The sequence below is a fragment of the Humulus lupulus genome, chromosome 3 (genome assembly GCF_963169125.1).
Source record: "Humulus lupulus chromosome 3, drHumLupu1.1, whole genome shotgun sequence".
Classification (NCBI taxonomy): Eukaryota; Viridiplantae; Streptophyta; class Magnoliopsida; order Rosales; family Cannabaceae; genus Humulus; species Humulus lupulus.
In genome coordinates, this window is record NC_084795.1 from 250546414 (window position 1) to 250566830 (window position 20417).

The window sequence follows — 20417 nt, forward strand, 5'->3', positions numbered from 1 at the left end:
AGCAGTGTTCGAGTATCACAGACCTAAGAGCCGAGAATGGCATAGCGCCATGAACGCAGGGCCGATTAAAAGATTACATCTAATCGATATAAGCGTTGAATGACCCTAAGGGATTAATGCTGGACCGACCCTAAGGTCGATGAATCTTATAAGCGCTTGACTAGTCTAAGCTAGTTACTCATAGCCAGGGCAAAAGGCCTAGGTGACAGCTTGTCACATGGCTAGCGAGCAATACTCCATGGTTATGACTCTATGGTCACGAGGAAGGTTATGTTGGTGACTAGTCATCATGCTCCTATCCTGTTTAAGCTAGTGAAAGGTTCACTTATCTATAAAGCCCCGGTGACCCTATCGTCACATGGCTATTGGGAATGGAACCCACCTCAGTGACTATTACAACTGTCGCTCTTCTATTTTGGGCTAAAAGCCCTGGATGATTATTATGATCATCGATTGATGTGTTATACTCAACATTATGTGAATTCATTTGCCTGCGTGGTTAAGGCTAGATCTGCTAGGCGTGTGCCCTATGATTTGATGACATGTTATTACTGTTCATGAGCATATTAAGTTTTCTTGCTGGGCTTCGGCTCACGGGTGCTATGTGGTGCAGGTAAAGGCAAAAGAAAGCTGGACCATCCTTGAGTTGGAGAGCTTAGGTGGCGACGTGTACATATGCGGCTGCTCGACCGCCACGGCCGAGGGTTGAAAGAGGAACTAGGGTTAAACCCTGTTTTGCCGCTTAGATCGGCTTGCTATAAATATTTTCTTGTAATAGACCTTTAAATTATATTTTTGGGATCCCAATGTATACAGTAAATGTTCTAATGAAACGTTACATCTTAACCAAAATTTTTAATCCCTAAACTGCTAATCATACTTAGTTACACGATTTTTGCCAAATGACTCGATTAGCGAGTTTAGCACTGTTAACAAGGCACACCCTAACGGTCCCTAGCGTTTTGAGTGTTACAACTTTTGTATCAGAGCGAGCCAAGGTTTATGGTTCCTAAAGACAAGCCGGGATGTACACTCGTCACTGAAGATAGCTTCACTCAGGGAATGGTAACTATTTCTGTAGTTATGTGCTTAACTGCTTAAATAGAATGTAAATGCTTTACCTGCACATTGTATTACGGAGCATGGGATTTTGATAGAGCCTGCCTCTTGATTATATGATTATATGCTCCGTGAATATTTATATGAATGTGATCATATGATTACCTGCTCCATGAATGTATATAATTGTAATATTTGCATGCTGGAGTTGGAGGCATGGTGTGAATGTTGGAAGACCAGGAATCATGATTGATGTATGAATGCCATGGGTATGTTTTTAGCACTGCAAGTGGTTAATGAATGTGGCGTGGTAAGATTTATCCCATGGGAGAAAGCTCTTGATATGCTCAGCATGATTAATGGTCAAGTTATTGACTGCAGATTCAATCAGCAGGTTTATATTCAAGGTAGATAATGAGGCCTGGTGGTGGTTATACAGAGGCTGGGAGTTATAGCCAGGGTACCAGTTCTCCATCTGCTCCTATGAATTTTCAGCAGATATTTACAGATTTGTTATCGAGATTGCAGAGGCATGAGGAAGAGATTAGGTGTTTGAATCAACAGCAGAACTTGTCGGGAAACACTTCTTCCTTTGTTGTGCCAGGAGTGGCACCACCTTTGGCTCAGCCTAGGGTTGAGAGCAGGTGGGAATTTCTTTGTGGAAGATTCTAGGAGTATTACCCTCCAGTCTTCAAGGGAGGCCTTGATCCAATCAGAGCTGAGTAATGGATGGGCATGATCAGTTCCATTCTTGACAGTATGGGGCTGGTAAGTCACGATAGGGTGGCTTGTGCGACATATGTATTGTGGGATGATGCCTAGACGTGGTGGGAAGTGATATCCCAGACACGAGATATAGCTGTGATGGATTGGAAAGAGTTTCAATAGCTATTTAATGAGAAGTATTATTGTGATATAACTAAGACCGCTAAGATGAATGAGTTTCTGAATCTCGTTTAGGGTAATGCAACAGTAACCGAGTATGTTAACAGATTTGATGGGTTGGCCAAGTTTGCTTTAGACATGGCACCCACAGATGTGGCTCGGAAAGAAAGGTTTGTTCAAGGATTGAATCTTGGAATATCTCGGGGTATTAGAGTTGCCCCAATTCATGAAGTCTCTACCTATGCTCAGATGGTAGAGTAGGCTATTGCTATTGAGAGCATAAGAAATGAGAAGAAGAGTGCTAGGGAGCACAGAGCTGAGATAACAGTAAATCCACTTATTGGACTAAGTAAGAATGAAAGCTGGACAAAAATTTATCCAATCTGCACTCGGTGCAAGAAGCGTCATCCGGGGGAATGCCGAGCAAACGCATGTTTTGCATGTGGTATGGTTGGACATATAAAAAGGAATTTCCCAAGGCTAGGAGAGCATGAGCAAAAGGGGATAGACTGCTCGATTCCAACTCGAGTGTTTATCCCGAGGCAGTCAGAGTCTGAGATCGAGACTAGTTCCTTGGGGGTGGCAGGTTAGCTTTTGATCCTGATCTTTATTTTGTGCTGATTTATTTGGTGCCATGCTGCTCTTTATTTTTTGCATATAGAGAAGCACAAAGATGATATGCAAATCATATGGTTATGTGGTGATGAAAAAGTGATACTGTATTGGTAATTGAAGGGATGATGTGAATTATGATGAAAAGGATTCATCAGTGACTTTGTTAAAGCTGGTTATGACTGGCTTTGGTTTGATCTAGGGTATGGATTGGTTAAGTAATTATGGAGCAATTTTAAATGGCAAGGAAAGAATAGTAACTCTTGGGCTTGAGAGTGGAAAGCCTTGTGATAGCTGGCATTGTGCATGGATTTGATATGTTTATGACATCTGCATTGAGACCTAGAGTTTTATGGCAGAGAGATGCATGAAACTCTTATCTAGTGTGGTGGATACCACCTAGATTAAGCTAGTGAAGACAGGACAGACTAGATTAGTCTATGAGTTCTGGATGTGTTTCCAGGAGGGTTGCCAGGGTTCCTTTATATGGAGAGATAGTATGGTGATTGAATTTGTGCCAGGAATGGATTCAGGTTTTAGGGCACTGTTTTGAATGGCTCAGCAGAGTTGTAAGAATTAAAGGCTCAGTCAGTGAGTAAGGTGATATTCTCTGAGGTGGATCTTGGATCTGGTTAGTACCAGCTAAAGATCAGGAAAGAGAATATGTAGAAGTCTGCTGTTATAACAGATAAGAGCAATGGGAGTGCTGAGTATGTCTTGATGAATTAGATGAACAGAGCCTGGCAAGGGTTTATCTGAATTGGAGTTGTGATTGTCTTGGACGATGGTTTTGTGGTGTATTCTTGGCGGAAATTTTCCAAGGTCAAGGAATGCCTTAGGGGCAGAAGTTTCCTTGGGTGGTAAGAATATTGCAGGTGCCTTGGGAAATAGTTCTAAGTCTCCTTACAGATCAGGACCAATTATTAGGTTGTTATGACACCTTGGTAGCAGGAGAAGTGATTACTTATGCAACATGTTGGTTAAAGGATTTGACCAGAACTGGGGTAGAGTTTCTGGTGGCCAGGTTTATGTTGAGATTATTATATTAGAAATGATTAAAAAGGAAAACAATTAAGTGAATCACAAATAGAGAAGATTGAGGAGAATGACTTAACTGGAATAGTTAAGGATTAAGCAGTGTCAAATATGGGTTTGTCGTGGTATAGAGATCGGATCTGGGATCCGATGGACACTGGAATTAATTGGGAGTTTCTGGATGAATCTCGTGTTATTCTCCTATTCTCTTCATTCAAGCATCATGGAAATGTATTAGGATATGAAATTTTTTTAGTGGTGGCCTGAGATGGAGATGGGCATAATGGAATGCATGATAAAGTTCTTAATCTGTTAACAGGTCAAGACAGAGTATCAGGAATTAGCGAAGTCGTTGCAGGCTTTGAGTATTTTATAGTGTGAATAAGGAAGCATCGCAATGGGTTTCACGGTGGAGCTGCCCAGGTTAAAGGGTCAGCATAATTTTGATTGGATCATTGTGGACCAGTGTTTTGAGTAAGTTTATTTTGTCAGCAAGGATGAATAACACAGCTGATCAGAATTCAGATCTTTATGTGAGAGAGATAGTGTGCCTTCATGAAATTTAAGGTCTATCTTATCAGATGAAGACTCTATTGTTACTTCCAGGTCTTGGAAGGGTTAAGGAAGGCGATGAATACTTATAGATGAAATTCAGTACAACTTATTATTCTCAGACTGATGGTAAGTCAGAGAGGGAAAAAGAGAGTTATCCAGTGTTGGAAAGATATCTTATGAGAAGAGGTATGTTGAGAATGCTTAGCACCAGTTTATTGAAATGAGATGGGTAAGGATCTAGAATAAAAAATCATGAGATGGTTCAGGGGACCATTGAGATTGTTAGAGGTTAGAGCGTGAATGCTCACTTCTCAGAGTAAATGGAAAAAGTTTTACTGAATTGAAAAGTAAGAACGTGGAATTTCAAGTAGAAGAATGTATTTTCCTTAAAGTATCACCATGGAAAGGGGTGAGGAGTTAAGGGCAAGCTAAGCCCTAGACTATCTTGACAGTTGAGTCCTAGATAGGACTGGTTAGGGACTTTAGATAAGCCTTATCTTTGGCACTGTCAGTTTTATACAGTGTGCTATGTATTTCCATGCAGTGGACATGGGTTAAAAAGAACTCATGAGTTGAGCTATAAGGATCTGAAGGTTAAGGTTAAGTATTTCGGTAAGGAATAGCCAGTTTAGATTATAACAGAAGTAATAAGGTTCTGAGGAACAAAGTGTACCTTGGGTTAAGGTATGTTGCAGGAATAGTGAGGTCGAGGGAGTGACCTGGGAAATTGAAATTGGAAATACTTATTCCGAACTGTTCAGATAAATTTTGAGGATGAAATTTCTGTAAGGTGGGGATAGTTGTAATGCCCCGAATTTCCTAATAAGGTTTAGGACCTTGATTAGGAGGCCGGGAGGGGCAAAATTGATTTATTATGTTATTAAGTGATCATATGCATACTTATGTGAATTATATTATTATATGATGATAAATGCATGCATATGGGTGTATTTTTAATTATAAGGGAATTATGGTAATTTGGCCCGTTGAGGGCGTGATTCTGTATTTTCGTGCATGTGGGTGAGTTATGAATGGTACCATATTATATGTGAATTTTTTCGAGCTTTTCGGCATGAGACGATCATGAAATGCAAGTGTTCGGTCTGATCATAACGGGTGTAAGTTCGGGGCTTGAGATGAGTCTCGGGATGATTTTAATGATTAGAGCATTACCGGGAATTAAAGGGTAATGGGATATGATTTAATGGTATGTGAGAATATCGAGAATAGCAGGAATTGGAGGGTGTTAATTATGATTAACGAAATACGTGTGAAAAGACGTTTTTTCCCTTGATGGCTATTAAGGCTTTATTTTAGACTTGAGGGCATTTAGGTCTTTTCACCCTTAAAGATTTATATCAGCCATTAAGGCTGTAGAACCTTTCCAAAAACAGAGTCTCCTTCCTCCTTCTCTCCCGATGGTTTTTCTCCTCAATTTCTCCTTGAATTTTCAAGCTCTTTTTAGGAACCAAGCCAAAATACCGAGCTGGGATAAGCTAGGGTTATGCTCCACCATTGAAGAGGGTGTGTTGCTGAGATTGAGGTGAGCTTTTAGCCATTAGAACTCTTATTTTTTCTCTGTTTTCCAAGTTAAGTTTCAGCTGGTTTTTGAGTTGGAAAGTTGGTAATTGATTGGAGTTTTGACTAGGGTTCTCGAGGTTGTGGTGTCTAGGACATGTGGAGGTGGTATTTGGGTTCATTTGGGACTTAATTTGGTGTTTGGAAGCTTTTGGTTTGGGTAAGAAATTGTGGAATCGAAGGAAGGATTTTCTGGGCAGTTGCTAGCTGAAGGTAGCGCTACAGCGCCCAGTATGGGGCGCTACAATGCTACCTGCAGGGGATGTTAGGGCGGTTTGGCTCTGTGATGAGCGCTGGGGCGCTAGGAGTGTAGCGATGTAGTGCTACCCTATTTCATCACAACCCTGTTTCGAGTGTTTTTATGGGTTTTTGGCTCAGGGTTTCAATCCTTAAGGCGCGGGATCAAATCTACTCACCGTGTGGGCATGTTTCGAGGTCCCGAGAGAGGGTTTAGATCAAGAACCCTATCTTTGTTGATTCTCATTAATTGGAGATTGTATTTGGTTATGACTAGGTGGCCGCTAAAGGATTAAAGGATCGATCATTCTCAAGGGTCGTTCTTGTTCTAATTCTCGCTCGAACCAGAGGTAAGAAAATTGCACCCTGTGTATATGTGACATGCATGGTTATTCTTGATGCATGTTGGATATTTAAATGTAATGCACGAGAAACATGTGATTAGGGCATGCTATGAGTATTGAATATGAGATTTTTCAGAGCTTGAGCCTCTGTGTTTATGCATGATCCTAATTGTGCTAGTAATTATTGAGTAAGCATGCTGAATGCCCTGTATTCGGATATTTGACATATGATATATGTTTGGTAGCATTGCTTACTTGTGTATGGCACTGACTAGTCAGGGTCGGCACTGGTCGAGTATCACAGACCTAAGAGCCGAGAATGGCATAGCGTCATGAACGCAGGGCCGATTAAAAGATTAGATCTAATCGATATCAGCGTTGATTGACCCTAAGGCATTAATGTTGGACCGACCCTAAGGTTGATGAATCTTATAAGCGCTTGACTAGTCTAAGCTAGTTACTCAGAGCCAGGGCCAAAGGCCTAGGTGACAACTTGTCACATGGCTAGCGAGCAATACTCCATGATTATGACTCTATGGTCATGAGGAAGGTTATGTTGATGACTAGTCATCCTGCACCTATCCTGTTTAAGCTAGTGAAAGGTTCACTTATCTATAAAACCCCGGTGACCCTATCGTCACATGGCTATTGGGAACGAAACCCACCTCAGTGACTATTACAACTATCACTCTTCTATTTTTGGCTAAAAGCCCTGGATGATTATTATGATCATCGGTTGATGTGTTATACTCAACATTATGTGAACTCATTTGCCTGCGTGGTTAGGGCTATATCTGCTAGGTGTGTGCCTTATGATTTGATGACATGTTATTACTGTTCATGAGCATATTAAGTTTTCTTGCTGGGCTTCGGCTCACGAGTGCTATGTGGTGCAGGTAAAGGAAAAAGAATGCTGGACAAACCTTGAGTTGGAGAGCTTAGGTGGCGATGTGTACATATGCGGCTGCTCGACCGCCATGGCCGAGGGTTGAAAGAGGAACTAGGGTTAAACCCTGTTTTTCCGCTTAGATCGGCCTGTTGTAAATATTTTCTTGTAATAGACCTTTAAATTATATTTTTGGGATCCCAATGTATACAGTAAACGTTCTAATGAAACGCTACATCTTAAGCAAAAAATTTAATCCCTAAACCACTAATCATACTTAGTTACACGATTTTGGCCAAATGACTCGATTAGCGAGTTTAGCACTGTTTACAAGGCACACCGTAACGGTGCCTGGAGTTTAGGGCGTTACAATCATAGAAAAAAAGCGGGCATCCAAAAAACATAAAAGAATGGAGGAAAGGATGAAGCAATACAGGTCATTAGGCCACATCGTCAACCTTGTCACCTCGGAAGACAGATGCTATCTAGCCTCTGCAATAACCTTCGAAAAAGACGACTTGCGGGGGAGTACACCTACCTCATGACGATCCTTTAGTCATCTCAATACAGGTCGACCATTGCCAGCTAGAAAGAGTTTTAGTCGATGGGGGAAGTGGTGTTGATATCCTCTTTTGGGAAGCCTTTCAAAAGATGGGACTCGGAGAAAGTCAGATTAGACCCTCTGTTGCACCAATCCTGGGATTCAACAGCCAAAGGGTATACCCGAAAGGTGCCGTTAGGCTAAACGTAGTCGCCGCAGAACGCACTTTGCCAATGGACTTCCTTATAGTGGACTCAGTCACAAGCTACAATGCTATCATTGGGAGGAACTGGATCCACAGAATGTAGGGAGTGGTCTCCACTTTGCACTAAGTTATGCGATGCCAATCACCCAATGACCGTTATACAATCGACATAAAAGGGTGCCAGAAGCAGGCAAAGAAATGCTTCCTTTCCTTGAAAGAGATAAATGATGCTGGCACCTCCTCTCCTGACAACAACCCCACCAAATAGCAATCAAAGGACAACTTACCAGCATGTCTCAAGGGCATAGCTATAGAGGAAGATCACCAAAAGCCCCGAACCACCCTTGACGATCCAGAAGAGATATGTATAGATGATGATGACCCATCCAAAATACTGTTGGTAAGTGCCTATCTCCCTGGGACAGAAAAACAGACCCTAATCCAATTCCTGCAAGCCAGAGCTTGTACTTTTGCTTGGTCCCCGCGTGATATACCAGGAATAGATCCTTCTATCATGAGTCACAACCTCAACATCTCAAATAGCTTCCTTCTCGTCAAGCAGAGGCAGAGGAGGTTTGCTCCCAAAGTCAACCAGGCCATACAAGAAGAGGTACAATGGCTGCTGAGCATAAGAGCAATCGAAGAATGCCTGTATCCCAGTTGGCTAGCCAACCCTGTAGTAGTCCCGATGAAAAATGGAAAAAAAAAACGAGTGCATAGACTACACCAACTTGAACAAAGCATGTCGTAAAGATAGCTACCCTCTCCCAAAAATTGATCAAATGATAGATGTCACGGCATGGTATGAAAGAATGAGCTTCCTTGATGCCTACTTAGGATACAATCAGATCCCAATGAATGCAAAAGACCGAATCCACACGACCTTCACAACAGAATGCGGCCTATATTGTTACAAAGTTATGGCCTTCGAACTAAAAAATGCAGGAGCAACATATCAGAGGCTTATGCAACAACTTTTTTCCTTATTTTTTGGACAGAGTATGGAAGTATATATCGATGACATGGTAATCAAATCTCGACAAGGTGCTACACATGTGGAAGATCTAACTGAATGCTTCAACATCCTTGATGCCCATAAAATGAAATTGAATCCAACCAAGTGAGTTTTTGGGGTATGTGGTCAGCAAGAGAGGCATCAAGGCCAATCCAGCCCAAATTTCTTCGCTCTCAGAGGTCAAGGAACCTAGGACCATCCGGGATATCCAAGCTCTGATAGGCAAAGTCATAGCACTAAGCAGATTTATATCTCGCATGTCCGATCGCTGTCAGCCTTTCCTCCAATGCGTCAAGAAATCCGCTAACACCACCTGGGGGCCAGAACAAAATACAACATTCAAGGAATTAAAGGCCTATTTGAGCGCTCCTCCCTTATTAAGCTCTCCCATCCCCAACGAAGATCTCTTCCTTTATCTGTCTGTTTCACGCTTTGTCGTAAGCTCTGTGCTCTTTCGAGAAGACGAAGGCTGACAGAAGCCAATGTTCTACTGTAGTAAGATGCTACTAGATGTCGAAACGCGCTATGGCATGATGAAAAAATTGGTACTCGCATTAATTACGGTAAAGAAGAAGCTGCGACATTATTTTGAAGGCCATACCATCATTGTATACACGGACTACCCACTAAAGCAGATCTTGAACAAACCCGATATCTCTGGCAGATTATCCAAATGGGCAGTTGAACTCGGGGCATATGATATACAATTCTTACCACGAAAAGCAAAGAAAGGCCAAGTTCTAGCTGATTTCCTAGTTGAGATACAATCTTTCACACCTGAGACCTTACCTGAACTGCTGGATTCAGAAGCTGAATGGACGTGGACGATGCACACAGATGGAGCCTCCAATTCTCAAGGAGCTGGGATCGGCGTCATATTGGAGGCACCCTCTGGATTGAAAATTGAGGAAGCCATACAGTTGGAGCAATTCGCCACAAATAATGAAGCCGAATACGAGGATCTAATTTACGGTCTAGAATTAGCACGAAACATGGGCATCTGACGACTGCGAGTCAGTGGAGATTCGTAGTTAATGATAGAGCAAGTGGGCGGCAATTTCGAAACTAAGGCACCTCACCTGGCCAACCTATTGGAAAAAGTATCTGAATTGAAGTCATAATTCCATCAATTTGAGCTCGTACAAATACCAAGGGAACAGAATCAGAAGATCGATGCCCTTGCCAAACAAGCCTCTACGGGAGAATGTTCTCAGCACTCCGCAATTTCCACAAGTCACTCCCTAGGAGCTGTGAAAGTCTTCTCTATATCATTAGAACTAGAATGATGGATGGATCCAATCATCTGCTACCTGACCAAATTTGAATTACCACCCAGTGCAAAGGATGCAAAGCTTCTGCGCCTTAAAGCTCAACGCTATTCCATCATCCATGGAACGTTGTATCGCAGATCCTTTAGCGGCCCCTACCTTCGGTGCTTGCGTCCCTCAGAGGCTAAACAATTATTATAGGAGATCCACGAAGGAGCATGTGGGAACCACACAGGGGGACGAAGCTTGGCACGCAAAGCACTCACAGCAGGGTATTACTGGCCATATATGATGATAGAAGCGCGCGATTATGCAAAGAAATGTGACAAATGCCAGAGATTTGCGCCCACCATCCATCAACCCGCTCAAGTTCTACATTCCACCATCGCACCTTGGCCCTTTGCAAAGTAGGGGATGGACGTAGTAGGAGAACTGCCCAGAGCCACTGGAGGAAAGCGGTACGCTTTGTTAGCCACCGATTACTTCACTAAATGGGTCGTAGCAGAGGCCTATGTCATAGTCAGCAAAATAGACACCATGAGCTTCATATGGAAACACATCATCTGCCAATTTGGGATACCATGGGAAATAGTCGTGGACAACGGGACCCCTTTCCAAAACGCCAAAGTACAGGAGCTGTGTGACACATACAAGATAAAATTAAGTTTTTCTTTTGTCACCTACCCCTAAGGCAACAGACAAGCAGAGGCCTCCAACAAAGTCATTTTTGCCAACATCAAGAAAAACTTGGAAGACAAAAATGGCGCATGGGTAGAAGAGTTACCAAAAGTGCTATGGGCATATAGAACGACAAAAAGGTCCTCTACAGGCGAGTCTCCCTATGCCATGGTGTATGGAACAGAAGCCATCATCCCAACAGAAGTGGGCCTGTAGACACTTCAGACAGAAATAGCTTTGATTTGACCTCCAAAAATGTACAAATCAGATTTGGCCTACCGACATTAGGGCGAGGGTTTTATACTCTCACAAACGTATGTAGTGGCAAAAATGTACCACGTACTTGGAATTCAATGTCTTTGAAACAATATTATTGTTAACAGTTGTGTGTACTATACAATTCAAAAGTAATAAAACAATTTTCCTTTCTTACATTACTCAAAGATATTTTACATAGTCAACTTTTGCTGACAAAATTCTGCATGGGGAATCTTTCTTGACGTATGATAAACAGAACACACATGTGACAACTATCACTTTATTTGCTCTGCACTAAGAGCTACTATTAAATACGTATTTTACTATACCCTTACCTATCCACATGAGAAGCAACATTATTCACGTGCACTAAGCTCTACCTACCACCTTTGCTATAAATATGGGCTTGAGAGGGTCACTTCAAGCACACAAGAAACATACAGAGGCATGGCGCCTCTGCCACTCCACTCGATCTTTTGCAAACAAAAGTTTACGATTTCACCTAGTAAACCCTCCCACTATAAATCTCTCTACTCAAGGCATTCGCACAATATGTCCATCATCAAGGCACACTTTACTCATCCAAACGCATTCTAATCTGACCTGACTAAACTAACAAGGAACTAAGGCCAGCCATTTCGCAGTCTAATCTGGCCTGACTACACGAATTTGGCTGACCATCTAGGGTACACTTCACCATCTACCCTGTCTTCTTACTTTGCTGTGCCCACAGAGGAGCTCCGCCGGGTCCAGCAAATAGAGGAACCTCGCCATGCAGTTTAATCTGCCCTGACTACTGCAACAGAACCATCAGACATCCCACTTCAGTTTTGCCTTAGTTACATAGTAACTGGTTTGGCAATCCAAGGCTGGGAGGAACCTTTCCCACAGTCGCACCCACATCCTACACGTCGGCTACTCCTATTGGGTTTAAGAGCCTACCCCAGCACGAAGTACCAAATAAACCTCGGTATGGGTGCAATGGAAAGATGTTTAATCCCCGGTTCTGCCTCTCTTAGCTCTACCTCGACGCCCAACCTCGCATGCTGCGTTCTGCGTCCGAGCTAAACCGCGTCGCCCCCTCTCACAAATGGTAAAGCATCTACCTTGCTTTTTCATGCACCCAAGGGGATGAATTAGTTTTAATAAGAGAGCAACACAACTCTCTCAAGGAAAAAAGGTTCAACACAAAATGAAAGAACAAACTTTATAAAGCACAAAACAGTCATGATAGTGATCATGTTCAGCAGATGATAAGCGAGAAACTACCTACGCACTCGACACTCTCAGCAATAAACGTGAGTAATCAGTGTCAATTTTGTAAATTAGAAAATCAGCTTTATTTACAAAATATGTTATATTAAATATTAATTCACAATTGTTTACATCACTCGCCTATATTCCCCCTTGAGATACAAATAACATAATTTACAAAATACACATCTTGGGAGTATCTAATCCCATTCAATACGATGCGTATACTTTTCCATCACACTGTCTAGCTTAAGATGACCTAATCCATAACACTTGCACGATATGTAATACGGGATTCCACTTCTCACTAACTTATTCAACACCCACATCGAGTACAACCACTGCGGCTTATCAAAGATCTGCCTAAAAAATGGCACATTTACCCAATCATGATGTTCACCAGAAATAGAAATGTCATCAGCACCAACCAATAGCCTCAACATTATGCCAAATAACTCACGCAGCACTTAACTGGGCATTCTCTCCCACCATCTGTACAGGCTCTTACTGTATCTCACACGCAACAACCTAAAGGGTCTATGAAGCCTCTTATCAGAATACATCAACTGACCCTCACCTGCTACAATATTTTAATTATCATAGTATCAAGAAAAACACACTACAACAATTTTTAGTATATATTACAGTAAAAAATGACACATATTTAAAAGTGTTATTAATAGATGATTAAAAAAAAAACACGGATCATTTTTTACAGTGGAATAAGACACTGAAGAAAATTTTTGGCGCCATATGAAATATACCTAGGCGCCAAATGAAAATATTCTGGGTCTAATTTCTCTCAGCCTCCATTGAATCCCTAAACCTAAGATACCCAAATAATTTCTCTCAGCCTCCATTGCCGCCTATCTGCCTCTCTTTCTTACACTCAGTTGCAAAGATTATTCTCCTCCATTCACTCTCTCTCACACACTTATGCTCTCTCACTCTCGTCTCGTCTTGTCTATCTCTGCCTCGCGACATCGGTACGAGCTTCCGGAGCACACAATGGCGGTTGGGAGTCTTAGAAGTGAGAGATTAGCCAATCTGATTGGGTGTTGGTGCGAAGGAGATGAAAGGTTGCTCGTGGCCAAGTTTATGCCCCATGAAACTCTCGCTAAGCATCTTTTTCACTATAAGTTACTTTATTTCTTTATATATATATTTATATGTATATGTTTGTACATACTTCCTTTTCGTTTCCTTTTTATTGGTGTTGGGAATTTTTAATTTATTAAATAAAGCTAAAATAACTGAAAGTGAAGCTGGGAAGATGTATTTGGTTATTGTTTGGCTTAACCTATTTGGCTTCAATCTTCCTTTCCTTTCCATGTATCTTAAACCTTAGCTTTCTACTCTAATGGGTTTCTTCCTATTGTCTTTGATTATTCGTTTTTGATTGCAACAACTAAGCTCTGAGGTCAAACTGTCCTGGGTTTGATTTTTTTTTTTTTGGGGGGGGGGGGGGGATGGGATATCCGAATTCTGATATGGTGGCCAAGAGAAATTTGGGTTTTGGGTGCTTTTCCAAGAGGAGATTAGGTTTATTGAATTGGGTCATCTTTGGATTTTGGATTGTGGCTAGTGTCAGACCCTTGCGAGAGAGAGCTTGTTCTTGGGGCGATGAGGTTGGTATTGAGATTATTGCCTTACTTTTATTTTTTTTAAAAGTTTATGAATAGTTTGATCAGCTATAAAGATTACAATTTGAATTGGGTAGTGGTTATTAGTTTTGTTCAATGTTTCTCTTAGTCAGTGTACACACTAAGAGATTAGAGATTATATTTCAGTGAAATTATTTATACATTTTAGAAAGTTATGACTGGGGACAAATCTGTATTTGTGTTTACTCCAAAGTTGCTTTAGCTTTTTATTAAGTTATAACTCTGCTGCAATGAGGAGAGTAGGAGGAGAATGAGATATTATTGAAATACAAATTGCAAGAACTCTGAGGTGCTAGAGTATTTTACTAAAAGCTATAAGTTTTATCAGCAAAATTAGTTAATAACATACTCATCTCTGTTGCACAAAACCGTAAAAGAAAGAGGAGGTTCATTAGCTTTGTCATTGATGTGTTTTTCTGGCTTTGCCATGTATTCTTATTGAAAGTAGCTCGTATTTATTAACATTGAATTTTGTTCTTGGTTCATAAATTGGAGTAGACAATACATAAGTTAATAAATTGTACCTTTCATTTTATGCAAGAAGACAACTAAAAGCAATATGTTTTTTAAGAAATGCATCTGTCATGTGAAAGCTAGTTTTAATTTAATGAACTTCCTTTTAGAAATTTAGCTACTCTCATTTTCCTTTCCCTTTCCTTTCGGTAAGTATGCAAATGTAAAATTTCCTTTGAAATAGTTTCTGGCAGGAAAAGAAGGGAGAAAATTCCTTTCTTTCTTTCTTTCTTTCTTTTTTTTTTTTTAGAAATATGTGTTTAAAATATGGATGGAAATTTGAGTGAATTTGCTGAATTCACCTCATTTCCCTCTTGCAGTGGTTATTCAGAGGAAAAAAAGAAAGTGACTTGGGTCCATTTTCTGCATGGAATATAATTGGAAAATATAGAGGTTAGTAAATTGCATTGCTACACATTTAATTGTTATCTTGTAAATTCTAGCTACATCTCTTTACATGAAATTGATAGAGAACTGGATCAATTTCAAATTAATTAATAATTGCTTGAATTATTTTGGGTGAAAGTAAGGATTAGTTGTATCCACATTTTGCAGTATGTGTGATGTGTGTGTGGCATGGGGGTGGGGTGGGTAATACCATGTGATTGTCTTATTTTATGCCACTTACTGTCTATTCATTGTGATCAAAATACCATTCAACTGACACCGTTATATGGACAGATTTTCAGTAGTAAAGATCCATTCAATTTAGTTTGTATTTCTACTCTGATCTGATTACTGGCACATCCTTATTCGTGTATTGCAGGGACTTGGAAGTTTCTAGATTCTTCAAATAGCTTTTCCAAATTTCCTGATTTCAGGAAATCCTTTGGCAATTTTGCAATTGAGTTAGTTAGTGCACCTTGACGGAGGCTATGTTAACCACTTAGAATACTAACGAACATAGTTTTTCCCTTGTTCAGGTATCATATATCTCTCAAAATTGGCCAGTTCAACATGTGGCGGCTAGCTAAGATGGAATGTATTTAGCTATTGCTGGTTTGCATGGGTTAATCATATATGATATCCGTTTAAGGAAGTGGTGAGTATTTGGCGATGTTACGCAGGAACAAAGGATTCAGTGTCAAGGTTTGTTATGGATGGGGAAGAATGTTGTTGTCTACAATTACATTGACTCCTCTAACACGTAAGATAGCTATTCATATTAAATTTCATTCTATTAATTTTGTTTGTGATGTGGAGCTATTTCTTTTGTTCTTTTGGGTGGGAGGTTAATCTTGCTCAACTAAATTGTTTTTACTGTTGCTATGATTACAGGTATGAATTGCTTTTTTACCCTAGATACCATCTTGATCAAAGCTCCTTGCTTTGTTGAAAATCATTGCTTGCCAAACCAATGGTGATGGATGTCTACCAAGAGTATATACTAGTCACTTATTGCCCATTTGATGTCCATATATTCCATGTAAAATCAGTTGGTGAATTGACACTATCTACTACTCCAGATTTACAGGTAAAGAATGCTTTTCAATTGCTCACTTTTAAAATTCCCTTCAAATTAATACCTATTTGATGATAGCCGAATGCTTTTTATTTAACTTGCATTCTGTATGTGAATGATTTTGTAAAGATTATATTCTTCATACATTTTTAAGTGATAAAATGACAAACAACTTTCTCCTGTACGAGAACTTTCGACAATGACTGCAAAGAGCCATCTAGCATCAATGTGCTTCATCCGTGATCAGCTTCCAAGAGATTGTATTTCAAATAATCATGCTAGCTCTAATTTTGATTACCTGGCAAGAGAGCCTACTAGGTATTGCTGGTCTAAATGATATTGAATTGTCTGTAGATAGCTATATACGTAGTTATAACGAACATTTGCATTTTAGGTGTTTGATATTGAGAGTAAATGGGGAGCTTTCTCTTCTTGATTTGGATGATGGGCGTGAAAGGGAACTAACTGATTCTGTTGAATTATTTTGGGTTACTTGCAGTCGATCAGAGGACAAAACAAATTTAATAGAGGAAGTCTCTTGGTTTGATTATGGACATAGAGGGATGCAGGTAATGAGTCATCAAGTTCAATATCTTATCTCTGATATTTTGCAAAATCTATTTTGCTTAATGAGTTTCTGCTTTAATTTTGTTTCTTTTACTTGTCTGATATTTATTCTGGTTGGAAGTTTATTTTTACAGGTTTGGTATCCTTCTTTGGGTGCTGACCCTTTTAAGCAGGAGGATTTCTTACAGGTACGTATTCTTTGGTGCTAGAAGCCACATGTTTTGCATATAATAAAAGCTTATCTTCTTTGTTAGCATGTTTTTTCCTTATTTTTCAATTTCCCCCTTCCCTTAGTGTACAATTTTAGTTCCTTTCAAGGTGAGGTCACTAGCTACTAAATTGATGGCTTCTGTATTCATTCAAGTATTATTTTATTTTATTTTTTAATGGAAAATCATTTTTCTTTTTAAAAAGAAACATAATAAGGTTTTGTAAGTTATGAAATTATTTTTACTTTTTTCAAATTGAGGGTCTGCCGAAGTAATTTGGGCAAGCATTATAGTTTTGTCTATGAATTCCAATTTGTGAAGTGACCCAACATTATTCTTTAGTTGGATCCAAAGCTGGAATTTGATCGTGAGGTATATCCTTTGGGGCTTCTTCCAAATGCTGGTGTTGTTATCGGTGTTTCCCAGAGAATGTCATTTTCAACTTGTACAAAGTTTTCGTGTTTTGAGCCAACTCCTCAAGCTCAAACCATATTGCATTGCCTTTTAAGGCATCTTCTTCATGTACTATTTTCTCTTTCCTTTATATGAAAGTGAAGGTCCAATGTTTCTTTTATTGTCCAATTATGGAATTTTCTTGTACTATATATAATATTGTCTACCTTCTATTGAAATTTGAAAAGAGGATGTCAGCTCGTGCGCTTAATTACTAGCCCACAAGGTTGGAATATGACTTGAAGCCCTTTGTTAGATTAGGTTCAAGCATATGTGTTTGGTTTGGGGCGTTATTGCATAAGTGTCTATGAATTGCCTCTGGTTACCAAAATTATAGTCTATTGGCTTTGTAGCTTTTTAATTTTGTTTGTTGTTATTCCTGATCTTTGTTGAAGATATTGTACTTAATTCTGATTTTGTATTCAGAGGGACAAACACGAAGAAGCTTTGAGGCTGGCTCAGTTATCAGCAGAGAAGCCTCATTTTTCTCACTGTTTGGAGTGGCTTCTCTTTTGGGTTTTTGATGCAGAAATATCCAAGTACATTCAATGAGAATAAAATTACCTCAAAAGTACAATGGTTCTGTTTTTGGCCATTATCTAAATGGAGTAATGTTTATAGTAGTTTTGTTAAGCAAAACATTACTGGGTCTTTTTGCTAACTTGGTTACCCTAGTTCTCTATCTTTGTCAGTGCTGCTATGTCAAGTTTCATAGTTGAAGTTTAGAACCTCTTCTATTTGTTAGGCATCTTTTAACCCCAGTTAAAGTATGAAGTGATCCAAGGAGCAGGTTTTAAGGTATTGTCAAATGCGCAAGTGATATTTCCGCAGTTAGTAAAAATAGTTAAAATGTATGAGAATCAATTAATATTTGATGAATTAATTTGGCTGCAAAACATGTCTAGTTTGTTAACTAGGTATTTTTGTGGAATGAAATCTGGAATTTACTTCCTGGTGCCCTTCGTTAATTATTTACTTGTCAAGACTGTTCATGCTACCTATGTGTGATCACACTATAATTTCATGTATTTGTTCATGTGTAATTTACGTACAGGCAAAGTGTAAACAAGAATCAGATAGCCGTTCCTAATTCCAAAACATTCTCTCTTCTAGATAAGACATGTGAATTAATCAGAAATTTTCCGGAGTATCTTGACGTAGTAGTGAGTGTTGCCTGAAAAACTGATGGCAGACATTGGGCAGATTTGTTCTCGGTTGCCGGAAGATCAACTGAGTATTTCTTTAATTTCTCTTTATATGTGCTGCTGTGTAATTCTACTTTTCAGGTTATTTGAGGAATGCTTCCAACGTAGATGGTACCAGGCTGGAGCTTGCTACATACAGGTAAGAATAATTTTTTTCTCAAAATTAGCTATAACTTCTGTTAGAGAAGTGAAGTCGTTCGGTAACTTCTGATGTCTTCCGCACTAGACTAAACTGGAAGTGCAGTTAATTATCATTTAATTTATTTCTAGTTTTGTAATTTATCTTGTGGCTAGGCCATTGGTATGTAATTCTAATTCTTCATAAAAAAATATGCTTAGTTCCATAGAAGTTGTATATTTTATTTGTTAGTTGAGTGAATTTTTGTTGACCAAAGCATAAAAATCTAAATTTTACATAATGTTCTATAATTATTACATATATGAGAAGCATAATTTCTGAATTTTTTTCTATTTTGGCTGTTTTTACAAGGTTTATAATCACATCCACTTTCCGCATCATTAAATTTTCATAAAAACTTTACTTTTGGATATAAAAAAGTTCCAGCTGCAAATGCAGCTTAAAATAGCTGATTGGGGAGGACTATGCAAGTTGGTGAATATATTTTGTTTTTGGATATCTTAGGTGATTGCTAAACTTGAAGGTCCTGCAGCCAGCCAGAACTGTGCTTTACGCTTATTGCCGGTACTTGCATAGGTTACATGTTAAAAATAGTCTATTTATAATTGGATATTGTTTTCTTCGAATGATGTCTCTAAGAAGAATTGGTCACATGATGCAGGCAACACTCGATGAATCTTTATACGAACTTGCTGGAGAGCTGGTATTTTTTTAAAGCAAATATTAGCTGTTATAAACACAAACAAGGTTCTTTTAGATACAAGAATAATTTAACAGGAACATTGTTCCTTTTTTGGTTCCTAGGTAAGGCTTTTGCTGAGATCAGGAAGGGAGTTAGAACCTGCGTCAACAGATTCCGATAGTCTATCTCCAAGGTTCTTGGGTTATTTCTTATTTCGTTCTAGTTACAGGAAGCAGTCCTTGGATAAAAGGTTGATGTACATTTCCCTTAATTTTTGCTGTCTCAGATCTGGCAGCTTTTTTAATAAATGATATTAATATTGAAATTTTTCTTTGGAGCATCACCTCATTCAAAGAACAGAGTGCTCATGTTGCTTCTATTAAGAACATCTTAGAAAACCATGCTAGCTATTTGATGTATGATAATTATACAACTATCTTCAATCTTTCATTTCATGCCTATGTGTTGTAGTTAGTGTAATTGCATGGCCAGCTTATAAAGTCGTAATAAGGTTATTAACTTTCTTTCTTTTTGTACTCTTTTAGTTTACTATTAACTCTATGTTCAAGCATTAATTATTTAAACTTTTGTGTAGCTAAGCAAATCAACCTCACAACAAAGACAAGTGCACAATGGAATGGATGATGAATTGGAGGGTGGAGCAAGCTTCATGGTTTACTTTTTGTGTATCTTGTTATGTTTCGGTATTTTACTTTTGAAGCAAAAGATGTGCAAGACTAGAATTTTATTATGTATGCTTTCAAACTCAAGTTAGAACTAAGAACATTTGAAGTGAATAATGTCATGGTTTGAAGTAGTTCGTCTTCAAATGTAAAAATACTCATGGTTTATCATATATATGGAATATTTTAGATTTTTTGATCTATTTAATATCACACTTGTGATCAATTGTGATTTTTTTAATCAAAATACAATAATAAAAACTTTTTACAACAATTAAAAATGCATACAACAAAATAACAAAATGTTATTACTGGAAGAATTTACAATAATTATGGTTGTTTTGTATAATATATTATAATTAGGACAAAAAATTATGATTTATATAATAGAATGAACTAAAAACGTTATAAAATGATCAAATGTAACAAT

The 20417-nt window shown here is 38.9% G+C and overlaps 1 pseudogene; it reads left to right on the plus strand.

The window, feature by feature from the left end:
• The first annotated feature begins 9452 nt into the window (after positions 1–9452).
• On the plus strand, positions 9453–19802 carry LOC133825552 (uncharacterized; annotated as a pseudogene).
• Positions 19803–20417: the final 615 nt, after the last annotated feature.